General features: G+C 37.8%; 2 protein-coding genes and 1 long non-coding RNA gene across 8 annotated transcripts in view; 1 reads left to right on the forward strand and 2 right to left on the reverse strand.

Moving 5' to 3' along the window:
* Positions 1-21,378, reverse strand: part of LOC139969971 (uncharacterized) — a 480,181-nt gene that overhangs the window by 451,349 nt on the left and 7,454 nt on the right. The gene's annotated exons all lie outside the window — the stretch shown is intronic.
* LOC139969961 (NACHT, LRR and PYD domains-containing protein 3-like) overlaps positions 1-21,378 on the reverse strand; it is a 184,791-nt gene that overhangs the window by 46,897 nt on the left and 116,516 nt on the right. For 2 of the 6 annotated variants that reach the window (XM_071975423.1, XM_071975416.1), the window contains exon 1: positions 6,111-7,183. The exons of the other annotated variants lie outside the window; for them this stretch is intronic. The gene's annotated coding sequence lies outside the window, so the exon portion shown is untranslated. Of the gene's footprint in view, positions 1-6,110; positions 7,184-21,378 lie in introns of those variants that run through there. 6 annotated transcript variants of the gene reach the window in all.
* LOC139970313 (uncharacterized) lies at positions 11,069-12,541 on the forward strand. The gene is made up of 2 exons (XR_011794107.1): positions 11,069-11,832; positions 11,889-12,541. It is a non-coding gene; the product is annotated as an uncharacterized lncRNA (long non-coding RNA).

The raw sequence follows: 21,378 nt of genomic DNA on the forward strand, positions 1-21,378 counted from the left end.
GTGAAATATCACACAATAAACCAAGTTATAATAATTGAAGGCAACGTTTCAAAGTTAGTTATTTATACCTGTTGGAATATGTTTTTATTTAATCTTTAATAGAGGTACGCTTTGAAGTTTCGGGATACATGCTTTATAGGAATCACAAAACAACCTCACGTATCGTCGTAATTGACTACGCCTAGTATAAGGTATTTCTGATGCAAAATTGAATTTCGAAAAAAGCATTGCCCTAAAAATTAAGGATAACCCAAAGGCCTTCTTTTCTTATGTCAGGTCAAAGCAGAAAGTTAAAGATGCAATTGTTTCCCTTAGGGCACCACAGGCTGATAAGATAGTTACTGATAGTCAGGATCTTGCAGATCTTTTGAACGACTATTTTGTGTCGGTTTTCACAAGGGAAGTAGTATTCCAGATTTTCAGGGGGGCAGTGATAGGCCTAAACTGGATACGGTCTTATTTTCGGATGATGTTGTCTTAAAGGAGTTGCTTCGTCTAAATGTTTCTAAAGCTTCTGGACCGGATGCAATCCATCCGTATTTGTTAAAGACTTTTGCACACTATTTCTGCGTTCCAATCTCGTTAATTTTTAGTAAATTTATGGATGAAGATTATGTTCCTAGGGACTGGAGATGTGCTAATATTACCCCAATTTTCAAGAAGGGTGATAAGACTAAGCCCTGTAATTATAGGCCCGTTAGTCTCACTAGTGTAGTTTGTAAGGTCATGGAGTCTATTGTTAAAAAGTCTTTGGTCTGTCACTTCAGCAGTCAGTCTTTGATCAGAGAGTCTCAGCATGGCTTTTGTCAAAAAAGGTCTTGTCTCACTAATATCCTTGAGTTTAAAGAAGATGTAACAAGCTCACTAAATAGGCAGAGGTCTGTAGATGTTGTGTTCCTGGATTTCCAGAAGGCCTTTGATAAAGTTCCCCACCAGCGTCTTTTACTTAGGCTGAAGAGCATGGGTGTCATAGGGAATTTACTGTCTTGGATAGGGATTTGGCTTGGTAATAGGGAACAGAGGGTGGTAATTAATGGCTGTGATTCTTCTTGGCAGAACGTTACTAGTGGGGTTCCACAAGGATCTGTATTAGGTCCCCTGTTGTTTGTTGCCTATATAAATGACATCGACGGAGATATTTTGTGTACAGCTAAGAAGTTTGCTGATGACACCAAATTGTATTCTGAGGTCTCTTCCAAAAGCGATTCTGAGAAATTTCAAGCGGATTTAGATAAGATTTTTTCCTGGTCTCAGGGGTGGCAAATGCTTTTTAATATTGATAAATGTAAGGTAATGCTCATTGGTAGTAGTAACCAAAAGTTTACATACAATCTAAATGGTGTGGAGTTACAGGAGGTCTCTGTTGAAAGAGACCTAGGTATCTACATTGACTCGTCTCTGCAACCTTCCAAACATTGTCTTGAAGCTGCTAAAAGAGGTAATAGGGTTGTAGGTATTATAAGGAGGAACTTCAGTTTTCTGAAAGAGGACATCGTAGTTAGGCTTTATAAGCAGTTGGTTAGGCCTCATCTGGAGTATGCTGTGCAGGCTTGGAACCCTTATTTTGCTAAGGATAAGGAAGTACTTGAAAAGGTCCAGAGGAGGGCTACTAGGATGATTAGTTCCTTAAAGAGGGTTCCTTATTATAGGCGGTTACAACTGTTGAATCTCACCACACTGGAGCTTAGGAGGTTACGTGGGGACTTGATCCAGGTTTTCAAGATTGTGTATGGTTTCGACAATTTATCCTTTTCCGACTTTTTCATGTTTGCAAACAGTAGTTGTACTAGAGGTCATTGTCTTAAACTTCAAAAGTCGCATAGTAGGATTAATATTCAGCATAACTTTTTTTCTAATAGGGTTGTGAATGAGTGGAATAGTTTGCCTGAGAAAGTTGTACTTGCAAGTAGTGTCAATGGGTTTAAGAATGCTTTGGACAAGCACTTTAAGCATTGTAATCGGGTCTGAGTGTTTGTGTCTTCAGCTTTTTACCCTCTCTTTACAGGGTCCTTGATGGGGACTTAAGTGTCCCTCCTGATCCTTTTTTCTACTAAACTAAACTAATATTATATACGGTAACTATAATTTCTTTTGTATTAAATTAGCCCTGAATCACAACCATCCCCTCCACGAATTACACAGTGAAGCCTTAGTCCTAGATGTAACCTTATAGAATGTTAAAGGTAAACACATGTCACGTGAACTAGTTAGATAATTGTGGCGAGAGCGAGAGTGACAATGATAGTATACACCATTGACAGGACCAGAGATATTGTCTTTACAGAAAGGTTCACGATTCAAAATGCAATAATACATTTTTAGTCTAATATGAATAATAAATAATGATATTGCTTAGGGAAACATTAATACCGTAACATCGACGTCCACAAATTCTTGACAGTATTTCTACATCAGCTTAATTATAGTGTGTTATTGTTAGTATTATATAATATTTTATATACATCCTATACAGCCATCCTATCTATCATATCCACCCATCATATCCATCCATCCAATCCATCTATCCTATCCGTCCAATATATATATCCATCATATCAATCCTATCTATCCATCCTATCATTCTATCGTATCCATGCATCGTACAAATCGTATCCATCCATCCAATCCATCCATCCAATCTATCCATCTATTCCTGCCATCATATCCATCCATCCTATCCATCCATCCATCCTATCTATCATATCCATCCATCCTATCCATCCACCATATCCATCCAATCCCTCCATCCAATCTATATATCTATTCCTGCCATCATATCCATCCATCCTATACATCCATCTTATCCATCCATCCTATCTATTATATCCATCCTATCTATTATATCCATCCATCCTATCCATCCATCATATCCATCCAGTCCATCCATCCAATCTATCTATCTATTCCTGCCATCATATCCATCCATCCTATCCATCCATTCTATCCATCATATCCATCCATCCCATCCATCCATCATATCCATCCAATCCATCCGTCCAATCTATCTATCTATTCCTATTTGTGTATCTGCCATCATATCCATCCTATCCATCCATCCTATACATCCATCCTATCCATCATATCTATCATAAGTAACAACTGCGCTGTATTCGCATCACGATAACATGTGTTACAGGTGGCACAGTAATTACTGCAAAGCTGTTACACGTAGAACTACGAGTCCGAAAGGTGAAAATGCGCGGCGGCTGGGTAACGTAGACTATACTCCCTAGCCGTACAATACGGAGTGCATGGTCGGCGCTGACACAACACGTGGACGACACACTGCGGCGGTTATTTTATACTGCATGCGAGATTCAGATGGTAGCTTAACTTTTCTCTAATCGTATTGGTAAATCCATTTGATTAAAACATTTTTTTTTCACGGGCAGGTGAGTGTGTGCAAGTCTCAAATAGGTACAAAACAGATACACGAAATGGGACCTAAGGTGGGGGAGGGGGAACCAACATTAGCCTTATGGGTAGTTACACGTCTAAATTAGGCCTTAATATAGTAATAGTTTACCATCATCTACATTTACAAGTGAACGTGTAATAGCTTTGCAGTAGTAACTGTGCTACCTGGTGCACACGTTACCGTGTTACGAAACGTGATCGTATCCATGCATCCTATAAATCTTATCCATTCATCCTATCTATCCATCATATCCATCTATCCTATCCATCAATCCTATCTATCATATCTATCAACCCTATCTATTCATCCATCATATCAATCCATCATATCCATCAATCCTATCCATCCATCCTATCATTCCATCGTATCGATGCATCCTAAAACACCTATCCCTCTATCATATCCATCCATCCTATCCATCCATCCTATCCATCATATCTATCCATCCTATGAATGCATCCCATCCATCTATGCTATAAATCATATCCATACATCCTATCCATCCATCATATACATCCTATCCATCCATCCTATCCATCCATCCTGTCTATCATACCCGTCCATCGTATCCATCCATCCTATCCATCCATCATATCCATCCATCACATATATAGAGGATAGTGGATAGTTGTCCTCATCGTCTACATTTAGTGGATTCATTGGTTCCGGTCTATTTCAAATATCAGTGTCAAAAAATAAGCTAAACTGTTAGAAAACTGCTTATCCACTAGAGAGCATGTGTAAGAAAATGTGTAAAAGTAAGTTAGCCTGACGTTTCGATCCTAGCAGGATCTTCTTTGAAGGCTAAGAAAAGCCTTTCAGGCTTAAAATATCAGTGGAGTTCTCTGTCCATCTTTCCATTAATTCGTCCATACTGCTGACTAGGTGTCCGTCTTTATTCATAAGGAAAAACACTCCCTAGGCTTTCATTACAAAGGGTATTTGTAAGTTTGTATATTGCTTGCATATTCTGACTGGATGCAGCTGCTTCAGCTTCTTTTGCAATATTTTCGACCCAATGCCTCTTGTCGGCTCTAATAAACCTCTTCACCTCTCTGTCTTTCTCTTTATAGTCGTCTTTAAACTTCTCTTTATTCTCTCTGATCTAGTACTGAGAGAATTTTGCTATTTAAATCAGTTCTTTGTGCAATAATTTCCCATGTCTCTTCACGTATCCATGGTTTCTTACTCTTCCTTTTCCCTTTTTTTGCCTAGAACCTTCTCAGCTGCCTCAATGTACACTCTCTCTATTCGTTTGTACGCTTCCTCAATTGTTTCCAGATCATTTTCAATATTTTTGCACCATTCTACTTCATCTTCCAGTACCTAGTACATGTTCCACATCGCTGTAATGAATGTTGCCTTCACTTTATTATTTCGTAGCCTGTCGGTATCAAATCTAGCACGCAACGTTTTCTGTTCTCTTCATGACTTTCTTTAGCTTTAACTTAAAGGATTAGTTCAGGTGTCACAAATGGTTATCTTATATGAAAGAGGACAATAAAAGAAACCCAATAGTGAAGAAATTAATCAAATATCTTTTTTCGTTTAGGAGATATTCAAGTTTAAAGTTCTGTCTGATTGTGTAGAAACTGCTGAAATCAGACTAGCTGTGACTTCATATCCTCACATTCCTGAAAAGTCTTTGTTATTTTATTAAAATATTTTTTAAGATTTTATGACTTACAACCAAAAGATACGTCAGGAGATCTGATATGTGTCAAGGGAAGTATTTGAGATTTAACATCTGAAGAATGTTTGATTATATTTTTTTAGCTTTGTGAAAAAAAAATGTAATTATTTTTTAATGAAATATATTGACGCATGTTAATGAAGTGAGGATGTGACATCACACCCTCACAGTTAGTCTTTCTACACCAGCCATTTACAAAGAAATTTTGAAATCTTCAAAGTGTGATATCTCCTTAACAGAGAATGCTATCATAGTAGTTTCTTCACTATTCTGTTTGTCTTTTTAAGCTCTTTCATACACGATAGACATGTCAGACAACTGAACCAATCCTTTTATAGTGATACGTAGTAGGTAGTGGCCGCTCCCAACATCAGCTAACCTCAATACTCTAGTGTCTTGAATTAAGCTTCTAAATCACCCGTTACACGCATATAATACAGACAGTTTAATACAGAGGTTAACATAGTTAACACAAAAGAGATATTCCACTACCAAAAGTCTTTTCAGGGGATGTTAATCCCCATAATACGTAACGCAATAATATCAGTGGGGAAGTTGTGAGGAACAAATTACAATATGTTGACTTAATATACTTTCGAGGTACCTGTGCAAGTATAGGTTTTCTTGTTGAAGATAGCTCTCTCACCCGACGGGTGACAAGTGACCCATTTACTGTACGGAATGTCGGGTATGTTCTTAATGTCTTAATTGATTATAAAATCTATTAATTATTAAACAAAGAAGAAAGCACACCACATAGGATACTTCAAAATCAACAGCAGATACAAGTTACACACACAGACATACATATGCACTAAAAATGGAACAACTCGGATACAAATTGACACTAAATGGGGTCTTAATACAGTGAAGCGTGTATGTCGTTGTGTGTTTGTAGGGAGTGTGGTGAATTGCCTCTGTGCCACCAGGTCTAGCACTATACCCACTTCCCATAATTCCTTCATTGATTAGTACAATTTATTAACCCTATTTACTTACCTAATGAGGGTTTAATTGGATGTCCTTTGCTCTGGTGTAAATAACATTGACTCAACGACCTTTAGTTTCAATAATATGGGAATCCTTTGTTGTATATTCAATCCTTGAACTATTGGTTCCGGTGTCTAATGGTCCTAGAATGGGAGGTGATTTCCAACTGTTTGTTTGCGGAAGAGGTCATTTTGACTGTATCGGAATTTCATTACAAAACCCAGTCAATATATCCAAATTATGCAGCCATCAATCCGATATACAAAGCTATTGGAGAAACACATCCACTACTTCATGTATTTCCGTGATCGCCGTGTTAAACCTGTCGTACAACTGATGTACCATACGTTCTGATTTAAGTAATTGTATCACACTTATATACTGTTTACTTTTATTGCAAAAAAACCTTTAAATGTGGGTCCTTTCTTCAGTATACGTTGTAACATAAAAAATATATTCATAATTATTCAACCGAGACAGAGGTCATACTACTAATACTATAACAGGGCAACGTCAGTTACTATATGTATGCACTGATGACGTGAAAGACTGTAACGTTTTTTTTCGAATCGTCCTGTTTTATGTAACGCTTGTTGGTTATGACACGCACTTTGAATTTGGGTACTGTTCAATTAGATTCTCACTAACTTGAACCTACTATAACGGTTCTGTTTGGAACTTAAATCACATAATGTCATCGCACTATGAAGTCCTTGCCTAGCTAAGTATTGTCTTGGATCAAGTACTAGATCTCCTTGGTATTTGTCGACGAGGCACACAATTATTGCTCAACAATCATCGTATACTTTAACCTTGACCAAATATTTCAATGCAGAATCGAGTAAAACAACGCACCAAACATGTGACGTGCTCCATTGTTGAACTGAACTCTTGTAGTGCTCACTTAATGTATTGTACCGCTGTTCGCTCCAGTTATGTTGTAGCGTACCCGGTTGGTAGCTTAGGTGTGGGGTTGGTAGGGAGAGACTCGAGGACACCGTTGAATAAAATACACTAACAGTGCATCCTGAGATTTATAAGTATATATACTTGTCTATATACAATGTTTCTTTAGTAAATCTTTCGCAGTGTTACAAACAAATAAATATATATAAGTAGGTATACCTTAACGACTAACACACGGACAACGTACATTAACTAACCCTATCACGGCACAGCTATTCTGTAATGCGCAAGTTACCTAGCAGCGCGTTTAACTGTACACATTGCGTTAAAGACAACGCAGCGCAGCTAACGATCAAATGCGTCAGTCTGTGAACCCTACGCTGCAACGGCCTTGCAACCGCACAAGCAGTTTACACAGTGCAGCTGTAGAGTGCATCAAGCCGATTCATATATTCTGCAGAAGCCAACAAATAACCTCTAAAAACATTGCCTCTGAGAGGATTCTGCCTGGCAATTAATGCATGAAAACGTTACTCAAAATTTCAACTCTCCCAATGTCTACATTCATATTTTGTTGAGTTTGTCATATATAGAAATGTGTTTATTTCTTCGTAGTTTTGCTATTTTTATAACTTTTTTATGTTATTAGCCTCTCACCTGTTTTGGGTCTCTCCTGCGTCTGCTACCACGAGGTACAATAAAACCGAACCGGTTCAATTTTTACTATTTAACCGGTGAATTATTTTAGTGTGAACAGGTTACTTCTTGTTCATGCAGATATGTATTAATGTCATCAACAATCGCCTTGCAAAGTTTCTTGTTTTACTGTTTGTACAAAACAGGACTGTGTTGGAGATCTATCTGATGATCTCTGAAATGAATCCAACATAAATAGTGTTAAATAAACAGTACTCTATTTTTTAAACAATCTTCCAACAAAGATTGTAAACGTTCGTGTATTTTCACATCATGATATCATCTTCCCATGAAAATGGTTAGGTGATGACGTCACGCTGGTACCTGACGATGATTGCTATTCAGGGATAATTTGTAATTCGATGAGCAGAGGATGTGTCACGTGACCGAGGTAAATTATAATTGAAAAACTGGTTAAATTTGTTTAAATTTGGTACCTCGACGTCTCGATCTTTACTTTAGCAGTGTACTATTTAAAAAAATTGTAGGCATAAATTACAGTAGATACCTTTTTATATTACACACGATCAAAACTAAAATTATGGCAATATCATAAAAGTGCTGAATGTGTAAGCATGTAAGTGCTGACTGTTTAAGCAGCAATTATCTTTTATTACTAACTCTTAGTGCGGCTGAAAAGCTACAAATATGTTAATGATATTTAAAAATTGTACTTACAGCAGTCCAAAAAAAAAAAAACATTTATAAAGCAATTAAACAAAAAAATCTTCAAATTTTGCAAATCACAAATAGGCCTATACCTGTTTCACAAAAAGCTAATTGAACACTTTCATGTTTGCTAATTCTTCACACGCGACTACAATGTATGATGAGAGACATTAGTTGAGGTAGATCATATTATGGAGCTATGAAATGTGTATCAGAAACTTCTCAAACAATGATTGCAGCTTATTAACCACAATGTATGGTGACAGACATTGGTTGAGGTAGTTTATAGTACAGAACCAAGGGCGTAGGAACCGGGGGGGGGGCTGGGGGTGTCACATTAGAGTAGATAGGACAGTGTATTTTACTATTGGTAATGATAAGCTTGGTCATCTTTTGCATGAATGAACAAGCTGTTGTGTATTAAAACTTTTAATCCAGGGAACCAGTCAGATCTAGTATAATGATGCTGACTAGGTAGTAGGAATGTGTCAGCATTATAGTGGCAGGTATGAATAGGGAAGGCATGGGTAGACTGAGAATGCTATAGAATTGCTCACAATGTCCAGGTGATCCTATTATCTGCGCTAATAGATGCGACATATTTTCTTTACAATGGACTAGCTATTGCATGTATAGGCTAGTGCTGAACAAACACATCACTCTAAGCTAAAACACCATGCTGTGAGAGTCATATGATTTCTATATGTATATCTCTTGGTAAGGCGCCCGATTTAATTTTCCGTTTCAACACATGGCATGGGATTTATTTCACTTATGAAAACCTATATAAGCCGGGAGGCCATAATGTTGTGAATTTAGATTTCATCATTGGCGAGAATTGTGTTGGGAAAAGTCGCCTGGGTACCAGAATCTTGATAGAGTCTGAGGAGGGCAGCTGTTTGATGGCAGTATTGGATGCTGACATGTATCGCTACAGCTGTACTACGGGGCTTGCCAAGGGACGTCAAATGTGATATCATTTGCCACTTTTATATCCGTTTGGGATTCAACGAGAATAACGAGTGACTTTCATCTTACTGGGATAATCAATCCACACTGACTGGTGTAACATCTTATACTACTGAAGAGCGGTAGAACTTTATGATTGTAACATCTATAGTTACAAGAACTGTCTCTTACTGAGAAGCATTGGACACTGGAACGTCGTCGAATTTTGAACTTTAAATATTGTGTTCACAAGTAAACTTGTTCTCAAATACTGGTAATATCATATTGTAAAATCAACACTATCGAGGTATGAGTAATTACTTAGTTTTTCTGGGGCAAACAAACTACTTGGGTATTGAGTAAATCATACGTTTTGGAAAACAACCAAATTTTGTCTGAGCACCTAAAACATGTTAAACTCTTGTAAATGGTTTCAACTTTGTGAAGTATCTCAACTCCATGCTTGCAGCAGGAGAATATTAGAATCCATGGTATTATTGACTTAGAATTATATTCATTTATTTATTTAAGAAAGAAGAGACTTTGATGAATTAAATTTGTATTATTAAGATTACTTGGATGTCTTTGTGAATTACTTAATTGTACTGTGTCTTAATTTATATCGGTCGGATAGCCTCCATTCGAACGCGCTAAATTGTACCCCATTCTTGTAGGTGACAGGGGGGGGGGCGCCAGCCCCCCCCCCCAATGAAAAATGTGAAGAGGCTGAAGTATCATTCCGCCACCCGCTTCGCAAGTCAGAAAACCCCTTTTTCATTTCCAAATGAGAAAAAAAAATCTCATTTGGAGCACCAAATTGCATCTAAGGCCAGGTGAAAATGCAAAATTATATACAAAATGGAGTGAGTGGGTTGAAGTGTGCTATATTGCACCAAATTGCATCTGAGGCCACCTGGAAATGCAAAAAAAATCCAATGGGGAGGGGGACACCCCCTCCCCTTAGAACCCTCCCCCAGGCCGGCCATCAGTCTTCAGCCCCCCCCCCCCACTCAAAAGTACCTTCCTACGCCACTGTACAGAACTATGAAATGTGTGCCAGAAACTTCTCGAACAATGATTGCAGCTTAAACTGTTTAATTTTGTTTGCAGCTTTAAGTGTTTAATGTTTGAGAGATCATCTAATACCCCTGACCAAAATCTGTACCAAGTATAACTTTAAACTAACTTATGCACACATGCTTTATCTAGTAGATTTAACTCTGGTGTCGCCAATCATTAATATTTAGTGATGTGATGGCATTCACAATACCTGCATATACTCCACACCAAATATGAAACAGATCATGCTCACAGCTGCAAAGATAATGATCTTTAAGAATACATGTTTAGCCCCACCCACGTTAGTATTTAAGAGATCTGCACCTGGCGTTACCTACTACTGATGCCCAACATGTATACCAAGTATGAAATTAATGCTATGATAACTGAGATAGTGTCACCAAGTTCATGACTACAAAATTACACAAACACACATCAACTTAATTGGACATGATCACTCTGCCCATAACTTGATAAAAAAAGGGGAAAAACAATCGTTGATCAAACAACAGGCCCTACGAAAGGTTAGGTATAAGCCTCTTTCAATTATAAAAGCAAACAAAGACAATTTTAGGTGCATACATGTTGTTCTTGATAGGTAATTGCACAATTAGTACTTTCCTCGTTCATGACCAAACTCAAACATCTATCTATATGTATATATATATAATATAACGAAAATCCACGTTTACTCCAAAAGAAAATATTATTAGAGAAAACCAGAGAAATAAGATATGACTCATAATTGACAAATAAGGAGTAAGTTTTACAAAATATATTGGAATTTTCGGTCCCCCTGGGACCTTCGTCAGCAATACTTGGCAGTCGAATGAGAAGTACAAAATGTGACACAATGAAAGTATGACGCTAGATAAGAGTAAGTTGCAATGATGGAATTAAAACCAAATAAACCATGACTATACAGGAAGCGGATTAAGGAGCAAAGAACGGATTACATATGCTTGTAGAACTGGTAGTTGTTAAGGGGTCCCAAGTCTTTGTTGAGGCCGGTGATGTGAGACTTAATACGAAAGATCCAATCGATTTCTTTACGTTTACGTTCAGTAGTTGATTTGAAGTTCGAGGCAATTAAAATACATTTTAGGTTTTTTAGAGAATGACCATGAAGATTGAAATGTTCGGACACTGGGAATCCTGCAAAATTATCACGAATAGATTTTTTGTGATTATTAAAACGTAAGCGGAATCGGGAGCCTGTTTCACCTACATAATTGCCCTCTTTGCAAAGTACACAATAGAAAATGTAAATAACATTAATAGAATCACAAGAGAGGGAAGGGGGTCTAAGACTAAAGTCAACATTGGGAATCTTGACCACGGTGCCTGGGGTAATATGGGGGCATATTTGGCATCTAGGTTTACCGCAAGGAAAATTGCCTGCGGAGGTGGAAACTGAGCGGGGGAGTCTGGAGGAAGTGAGAAGAAATTTAAGGTTGGGGGGTTGACGAAATGCTAGCATGGGGGGTACCTTAAACGATTCTCCTACAGACTGATCGTCTTGAAATACAGCAAATTCCTGTTTGATGGAGCGAATGAAAGATTTGATGAGGGGGTTGTAACTGGTAACGAACGGAATGCGTGTGTTGGGACTTTTAGACTTGTATTTTAATAAGTCCTCACGGCTCAACTTGTCGGCCCTGGAAATACCCTGTCTAATTAAGTGAAGGGGGTATCCGACGTTCAAGAAATAACCAGTTAATATGGATACCTGGTGTTTAAAATCACATGGGTTGGAGCAAATGCGTGTAAGTCTAAGGCATTGGCTGTAAACAATAGAACTCTTGAGATTATGTGGGTGAAAACTATTAAAGTGTAAATACATATGAATATCAGTGGGCTTATAATAGACCGAAGTGGTTAAGGAATTGCCATCCAACTTGACCAGAACATCTAGGAATGAAATTTGATGTTTGGAAACTTCGACAGAAAATTTAATGCTGTCATGAAAAGAATTAACATGATCAAAGAAAGACTTAAGAGATTCTTCACCATGTGGCCAGACAAAAAATATATCGTCAATATATCTATAATAATGTGATGGCTTAAGAGGAGAAGTGGATAGCATTTCCTGTTCTAATTCGTGCATAAATATGTTGGCGTAACAAGGTGCCATCTTAGTGCCCATAGCGGTACCATTGATTTGTAGATAATATTTCCCGTTAAAAGAGAAATAATTATTACTTAATATGAAACGTAAAATGGGACCAAGATCATCACCTAAAGTGGGGTTGGTGGCATGCTCACGAAGAAAATTTTGACAAGCGATAATTCCCTCATCATGAGGGATATTAGTGTACAAAGAGGATACATCCATAGTAACGAGTAAGGAATTAATTGGTAACGCCTGAATAGTGTTAAGAATTCTCAAAAAATGCGTAGTGTCCTGTATATAAGAAGGAATATGGGTTAATAGAGGGTTGAGTACGGAGTCCATGTATACTGAAAGATGCTCAGTTAGCGTACCAATTCCTGAAATAATAGGTCGGCAAGGAGGGAATAGCTTGAGTTTCCTGGCTAGCTTACAAATGTCAGAACGGCGGATATTCTCAGGGTCAGAAGGGGTCACTCCGGGTAGTGCTTGTTGAGCCTCTGTTATTAATTTAGGTAGTTTGTGGACTTTAGGTAAAGTATAGAACGTACCCAACGACGGATCCTTAGGTGTAAGTTCTGCTATCTTAGTTGCTACGTGTTGTGGTACCGATTGACATAATTCGTCAATTTTGGGTTGGAAGAGTCTGGAAGGGTCTTCCGGTAATATCTTGTAAAAATCAGAGTTACTAAGTTGCTTCTCTGCTTCAAAAATGTAGTCGGTAGTGTTAAGAATAGTGGTGGCACCTCCTTTATCCGCTTGTCGTATAACGACATCCGGGTTGTTCCGAAGTTTCTTAATAGCCATGGACTGAGTACGGTTGACGTTAGAGGAGAGTGGACGTTTGGCATTCTCTAAAATAAATTTGTCGAGGTAAGTTTTGGCTTTGCAGGCAAATGAGTCTATAAATCTGTTGCGTCCTTCTGGTGGTGTCCAACTGGATTTTGTGTTGGAAACTGCGTAAACTTGAACAACTAACCACACAGGACCCGCTACTTCACCATCTGCAAAGCACTGGCCATCCATACATCACCAGTAAGTTTCCCAAGCCATTATCTCATCGGGCTGAAAACGTTACCACGGATAACGTCTTAAATCTATCGGACTGTGTTCTTACCAAATACGAACAAGAGGTTTTACAAAATGGTCTATCTTTCTGTCCCTCCCGCAAACTAGATCCAATTGGTCTATGCTTTGACTTGGATAATTTTGTTCGCCGTATGAGACTTAGAGAGTTTTTCGAAGATAACACTTCCGACCCGATTCCAGACATCAACAGCAAGGACACGCAGCCAACACTACATGTTCCCAACACAAAATCCAGTTGGACACCACCAGAAGGACGCAACAGATTTATAGACTCATTTGCCTGCAAAGCCAAAACTTACCTCGACAAATTTATTTTAGAGAATGCCAAACGTCCACTCTCCTCTAACGTCAACCGTACTCAGTCCATGGCTATTAAGAAACTTCGGAACAACCCGGATGTCGTTATACGACAAGCGGATAAAGGAGGTGCCACCACTATTCTTAACACTACCGACTACATTTTTGAAGCAGAGAAGCAACTTAGTAACTCTGATTTTTACAAGATATTACCGGAAGACCCTTCCAGACTCTTCCAACCCAAAATTGACGAATTATGTCAATCGGTACCACAACACGTAGCAACCAAGATAGCAGAACTTACACCTAAGGATCCGTCGTTGGGTACGTTCTATACTTTACCTAAAGTCCACAAACTACCTAAATTAATAACAGAGGCTCAACAAGCACTACCCGGAGTGACCCCTTCTGACCCTGAGAATATCCGCCGTTCTGACATTTGTAAGCTAGCCAGGAAACTCAAGCTATTCCCTCCTTGCCGACCTATTATTTCAGGAATTGGTACGCTAACTGAGCATCTTTCAGTATACATGGACTCCGTACTCAACCCTCTATTAACCCATATTCCTTCTTATATACAGGACACTACGCATTTTTTGAGAATTCTTAACACTATTCAGGCGTTACCAATTAATTCCTTACTCGTTACTATGGATGTATCCTCTTTGTACACTAATATCCCTCATGATGAGGGAATTATCGCTTGTCAAAATTTTCTTCGTGAGCATGCCACCAACCCCACTTTAGGTGATGATCTTGGTCCCATTTTACGTTTCATATTAAGTAATAATTATTTCTCTTTTAACGGGAAATATTATCTACAAATCAATGGTACCGCTATGGGCACTAAGATGGCACCTTGTTACGCCAACATATTTATGCACGAATTAGAACAGGAAATGCTATCCACTTCTCCTCTTAAGCCATCACATTATTATAGATATATTGACGATATATTTTTTGTCTGGCCACATGGTGAAGAATCTCTTAAGTCTTTCTTTGATCATGTTAATTCTTTTCATGACAGCATTAAATTTTCTGTCGAAGTTTCCAAACATCAAATTTCATTCCTAGATGTTCTGGTCAAGTTGGATGGCAATTCCTTAACCACTTCGGTCTATTATAAGCCCACTGATATTCATATGTATTTACACTTTAATAGTTTTCACCCACATAATCTCAAGAGTTCTATTGTTTACAGCCAATGCCTTAGACTTACACGCATTTGCTCCAACCCATGTGATTTTAAACACCAGGTATCCATATTAACTGGTTATTTCTTGAACGTCGGATACCCCCTTCACTTAATTAGACAGGGTATTTCCAGGGCCGACAAGTTGAGCCGTGAGGACTTATTAAAATACAAGTCTAAAAGTCCCAACACACGCATTCCGTTCGTTACCAGTTACAACCCCCTCATCAAATCTTTCATTCGCTCCATCAAACAGGAATTTGCTGTATTTCAAGACGATCAGTCTGTAGGAGAATCGTTTAAGGTACCCCCCATGCTAGCATTTCGTCAACCCCCCAACCTTAAATTTCTTCTCACTTCCTCCAGACTCCCCCGCTCAGTTTCCACCTCCGCAGGCAATTTTCCTTGCGGTAAACCTAGATGCCAAATATGCCCCCATATTACCCCAGGCACCGTGGTCAAGATTCCCAATGTTGACTTTAGTCTTAGACCCCCTTCCCTCTCTTGTGATTCTATTAATGTTATTTACATTTTCTATTGTGTACTTTGCAAAGAGGGCAATTATGTAGGTGAAACAGGCTCCCGATTCCGCTTACGTTTTAATAATCACAAAAAATCTATTCGTGATAATTTTGCAGGATTCCCAGTGTCCGAACATTTCAATCTTCATGGTCATTCTCTAAAAAACCTAAAATGTATTTTAATTGCCTCGAACTTCAAATCAACTACTGAACGTAAACGTAAAGAAATCGATTGGATCTTTCGTATTAAGTCTCACATCACCGGCCTCAACAAAGACTTGGGACCCCTTAACAACTACCAGTTCTACAAGCATATGTAATCCGTTCTTTGCTCCTTAATCCGCTTCCTGTATAGTCATGGTTTATTTGGTTTTAATTCCATCATTGCAACTTACTCTTATCTAGCGTCATACTTTCATTGTGTCACATTTTGTACTTCTCATTCGACTGCCAAGTATTGCTGACGAAGGTCCCAGGGGGACCGAAAATTCCAATATATTTTGTAAAACTTACTCCTTATTTGTCAATTATGAGTCATATCTTATTTCTCTGGTTTTCTCTAATAATATATATATATATATATATATATATATATATATATATATATGTTGATACTAGATGAGACTAGTGGAAAACTAGTCTCATCTAGTATCAACATATATATAGTCTCATCTAGTATCAACATATATTCCGCTCTGCCCAATGGACATAGAGCACTCTGCGCCAAGATAGACGCCAACCTACTCTCTCTCTCTCTCTCTCCACCTCTCTCTCCGCCTCTCTCTCTCTCTCTCTCTCTCTCTCTCTATATATATATATATATATATATATACATATATATATATACATATATATATATATATATATATATATATATATATATATATATATATATATATATATATATATATATATATATATATATATATATATCAGCAACAGCAAATATGTTTCTCGAATCCCCCCTCCTCACCCATTTAGCCCTATTCAGCGGGGTAGGATACAACTGTAAATCGGCGTTTGCCTCCAAGTTGTTACAAGTTTGTAAAGCAATTGTTTGCGTTTTGTCACCGTGTTCCAACCCTTTTGACATGTCTATCGATTTTTTTTATATGTATTCATCACGAACCAGCAAACCAAGATATTTGCCAAGTTTTTCCCTGCCAAGACTCCCCAAGAGCATCATTGGCCAGTAATTAAGGACTTATGCAGATAATGAATAAGAGTGTCTTCCGACAAGAAATTCCTCATTTAAAATAAATCGCATACAGTTCCCAAAATTCACTAGTTTGAATTCAACCAATCAGTGAATAGCTGACAAGTTTTAATATGAGCCCTTGTTTAAAATAGATTCATTCAGTAATCCGAAAACAAGTTAAGTCGTTATCACAGCCATACACAGAGTACACAAACAAAGCATATTGTTGTAGTACATATTGGTGTACTGGGTCGCTTACGAAATCGGCAAAGTGAACATTATTTACCTCATTATTCAATGACGTTTGCAGAATTTAATTATTCATGTTATGGCGGGGTTGATTTTGATCCTAACGGAAAATATCTTCGAGAAAGACAACGTTCACATTTGTAAATTATACTACATTATACCACCATTTGAAGTTAGATTTGAATAGAAAAGCTAGGTATGTATGCCGTTATGGCATCGTGCGGTCAATGCGGTTGAGAAAATTATAGAAAAGGACGCAAAAAGCTGCTTTAAAACTTAGAAAAGTAGACCTCGATCATTCACTTGATAGCAAACACAAAATGATCATTTTCTTAGCGTTTGGTTTGACTGTGTAAAGAATCTATAAACATAATTTGCGTGACAGTCATTCAACTTAAATTTCTAATACGAGATGGCAATCATGGCTAATAAAAAAATACCTTTACTAAACCGTTTACTGGCAATTATGCAAAAACGAACTTCGTTCTTTTAGTCTCTCCCCAACTACTTGCTTGCTTAGATTTCTAGTTCCATAAAAATACACGTGGGAACGACGAATGTAAATGGCTTTTGTTTGTATTCCAGAACCGTGGTGGGGATCCATTGATCATTGCAGTACTGTCGGATATTTCGTGTTTCTTTCGTTTCTTATCCTACCAATACCATGAATTTACGTTCCTGATACAAAAATAATCTTCGTAAAATTCGATTAATGACTAGTCTATGACAAGAGTGATAGCACATCAGTGGAAACAGTCCTCCCTGAGAGTGTACACTATATATTGTAAGCAATGGTAATCAGTGTGGATTAACGTAGTTCAGTGTAGGGAACATCTCCAGTAATTGAGACCTCGCTATGTAGGTCTGGATTTAAAGCTTGCAGAAACTAATCTTACAATAACTGTATTCACATTAAAGACATTTTGCTTCCAGCATATTGCAGTGTACAATATCTGGCATAGCGAAGACAGGGTACATTTACAAACTTAGTAGTAGGGTAAGTTCCGTATGCATAAAATACTTTATAAACTTGAACAAATGAAAACAACTGATGCGAATTTGTTGCCACAAAGAGACAATAATTATCATAGAGAAGTATAGACACAGTGACGTCAGACGGAATAATTGTATCATAGCAACCGTTACGGCGATTAATCACTTTATAATTGGTTTTGCTGTAATAATATACGCTTCGAAGAAAAGTAGATTTTGTTGTTCAAGGCATAGTCAATGATATGTTTTTCTTTTAATATGTTGATGGGAGGGGACTGGGGTACAATTCTATTGCCTGGCTATCAGGTTTTTGTACTACCCTAACCTTCCTTATTTCCTTCATTGATTAGTAAAATCTAATAACTGTACATACTTTCAAGGAACGTGTACCAGTACAGGGTTTCTAGTTGTTGACAGGTGTCTTACCAACAAAATACGGTAGAGAGAATGGGGGGGGGGGGTACGTAGGCTCTCGTAGGGACCTGTGATTCGTTATTTTATTTTTATTCGTTAAGTTCCTTCATACAACTGCCCAAATTAAACCTCTCTACCTAGCAACGGGAATGTGAACGGGCTCTGTGTAGAGCAACGAATGATGGAAATTATTGCATGTACTCTCTTAACATGATAGACTGAATGTTTCAGTTTGAAGTGCGATTGCAATTGTTTTCAGTGTATTGGACTGAGTTTAGACTAAAAATCACTCCATATCATATAAAGAATCCGTTGCACCGCTCAATATTTGTTTACACTGACCGAAGTATCCAATCATATTATTCAATTTTGCTACGGGATCGCGTTGATGTAAGTCTTTCTATTCCACTGAAATCACGTCCAATCAGGAAAGTAATATATGATCACGTGTTCATGATATTTGCATGATTACAATGAGTGGTGAACATGATAGGACCGCGCACACTAGCGCATTGCAAGTAGTGCAGGGATATAAACAAATTATTTATATATGCACGCAGGGACGTCGATATGGGAGTGTCTCACCCCACCCCCCCCCCCCCAAACTTGGTAAAACTGACGATAGTTGGAAAATTTGAGTGCGACAGTCGGAATTTCCGACTGTCACACTCTAATTTACCTGGGCCTATTCATATATTCCTGTAATTGTGTATGACCTAAAAATTGAAAAATTTCGTTCAAAATTTACTTTTAATTAGTCATGTTTACCGTTTTTCTTACCACTCTGAGAAACTGTATCTCGCGATCCTTATACTCCACCATACAAAACTTCGTATGATTTTGAATATGCCTCATAGAACCACTGTACAACGTTCGCCAGCTTCAATTCGGTTTATTTATGTACCCATTTTGCTATTAGGTGGGTTGACCCTGTTCGCTAGCTTGAAGTAAGTTCAGGATATATATTGCCTCTATGGTATACAACTAAAACGCTCAATACTAATCTACGGAAGCTTAAAAGTGCCATCAACTTAAGAAAAACTTTGCCACATAAGTTGACATTTTTCAAGATTAAATCTTAATATAAATCAGAAAAATGTTGGATTGCTCAGTTGATTTAACTGAGCAATTGAACAATTTTCTGCAAAATGTTTAATTGACAACTTATTATATCTCGTCAATTGGACATTTTTTCTGCAAAATGTTTAGCTGACAACTTATCATATCTCGTCAATTTAAAAAAATTCTGCAAAATGTTCAATTGTTCACTTCATTCCAAATGGAAATAATGTTAAGTGCGCTAGGAAAAAGCACTGTATTTTTGTCGTCGAATATAATTTGTTGAAGAAAAAAAAATCCCCTTTGTTACATTAACATAGCTTTTGTAGTTAGTAGTCTATATAGCCTTCAAGCATAAAACTTATACGCAGCTTACTTGCTTAACCATAATGATTCATAAGATTGTGAAGTGAGAGCCAGTGGTACAAATGATTCGAAAAAAGTTCGGAACAAAAGTGCAGTCGCGAAAGACGGGGAGTCTGAATGACACTGACCGTATCGTTGACGAGTAGTGCATGGAGGGTACAAGGCAGCAATTGGAATTTTCTGGCTTCAAAACCCATCCAGTTGGAAGTTCAGCCATTACCCCCCCCCCCCCCAATCACCAGGCCTTAGCTACGTCCCTCTATACACGTATGTACTTGGAAGTTCCAGTGAAAATGGCAGAATTGCCAAGAACGTTTCTTGCGGAGAAGGCTTTGGTGACGAATTCCTTACGCAGTTCGAGTGTAGGCCCTACTTTATTCTTTTGTTTAATTTATATAAAATGTTAACAGGCACAATTGTGTGGCTTAGCCTGCGTGCATATTGTACATTTGCAGTTTAGAACACTGAATAGGATGTTGACTGGCGGTAGGCATAGTCTAGTTAGGCCTAACATACTGACAGGCTATATGGCTAGCGTTAACGAATCACTGTACGTAGGGCTAGTATTAACTGTTAGTAATTTAGGCCTAGGTTAGAGTTAGGCCTAACGTTAATCCTATCATGACAAACTTAGCATATGCAAATTATTTTCGAGTGTTCTTGTCCTATACACTTTTACTTTGATATGTTTGTGGAAGCTCAAGAAGTTTATAAATAAAGAGAAATGATGAAAAGATGTAGGCCCTAACTTAGATGGTATAGGCATACGGTAAAACCGCGATGCTAATTTGGTCTTTTTCTTTCTCCAAAAACTGATGATGCAGCTGATCGTTCTGTTTCCTGAAGATTATTTAATATTATACTCTCCTTCAAATATTTGACTAACTTGAAGTTTTGACAGGTGAAGCCTCAGAAAATGTCTCTAAAATCGTGGACGCACAAAATGTACCCGTTGGGATATTACGGACGTGATTAATGGTCATGTCGTTTTGAGATATTCTCTGATAGAACCATGATGCAAGATTAAATTAATCCTTTGTAAAGGTATCCGTACAACAGTTTTATGACAACAAAGTTAGACTAGGCCGACCTTAAATTATTTTATATTGAAATTACACGCAATTCACATGCACTGACTATTCGCATGCCGATGGTATAGACAAATTGGAGAAACATAAAATAAATTTATTAAAACACAGTTCAACATAGCTGTTTCTCTCTCATGGTGAGAAGGTAACATACTGCTTTGAATTTGATCGAATTTGAGGCTTTTTGAGCGTCTATTTTATTCTTCGTGCTTTACGTATCGAATCATTCAAATTTGCGTGTGATCACAAGATGTCACGTGATACGCGATTTTACCGTCTTCTACATCCCTACGGCTAGGTTGTAAGTTATAGTTGGCTGGTACTACTGTCTAAAGCCTAGGTTTAACACAACAGGGCCTAGTCTTGGTCTAGCACTAGTTATAGTAGGCTAGTTAGTAGTTGGTAAATATGCAGTTAAGTCAA

This window comes from Apostichopus japonicus, chromosome 7 (genome assembly GCF_037975245.1).
Source record: "Apostichopus japonicus isolate 1M-3 chromosome 7, ASM3797524v1, whole genome shotgun sequence".
Lineage (NCBI taxonomy): Eukaryota > Metazoa > Echinodermata > Holothuroidea > Aspidochirotida > Stichopodidae > Apostichopus > Apostichopus japonicus.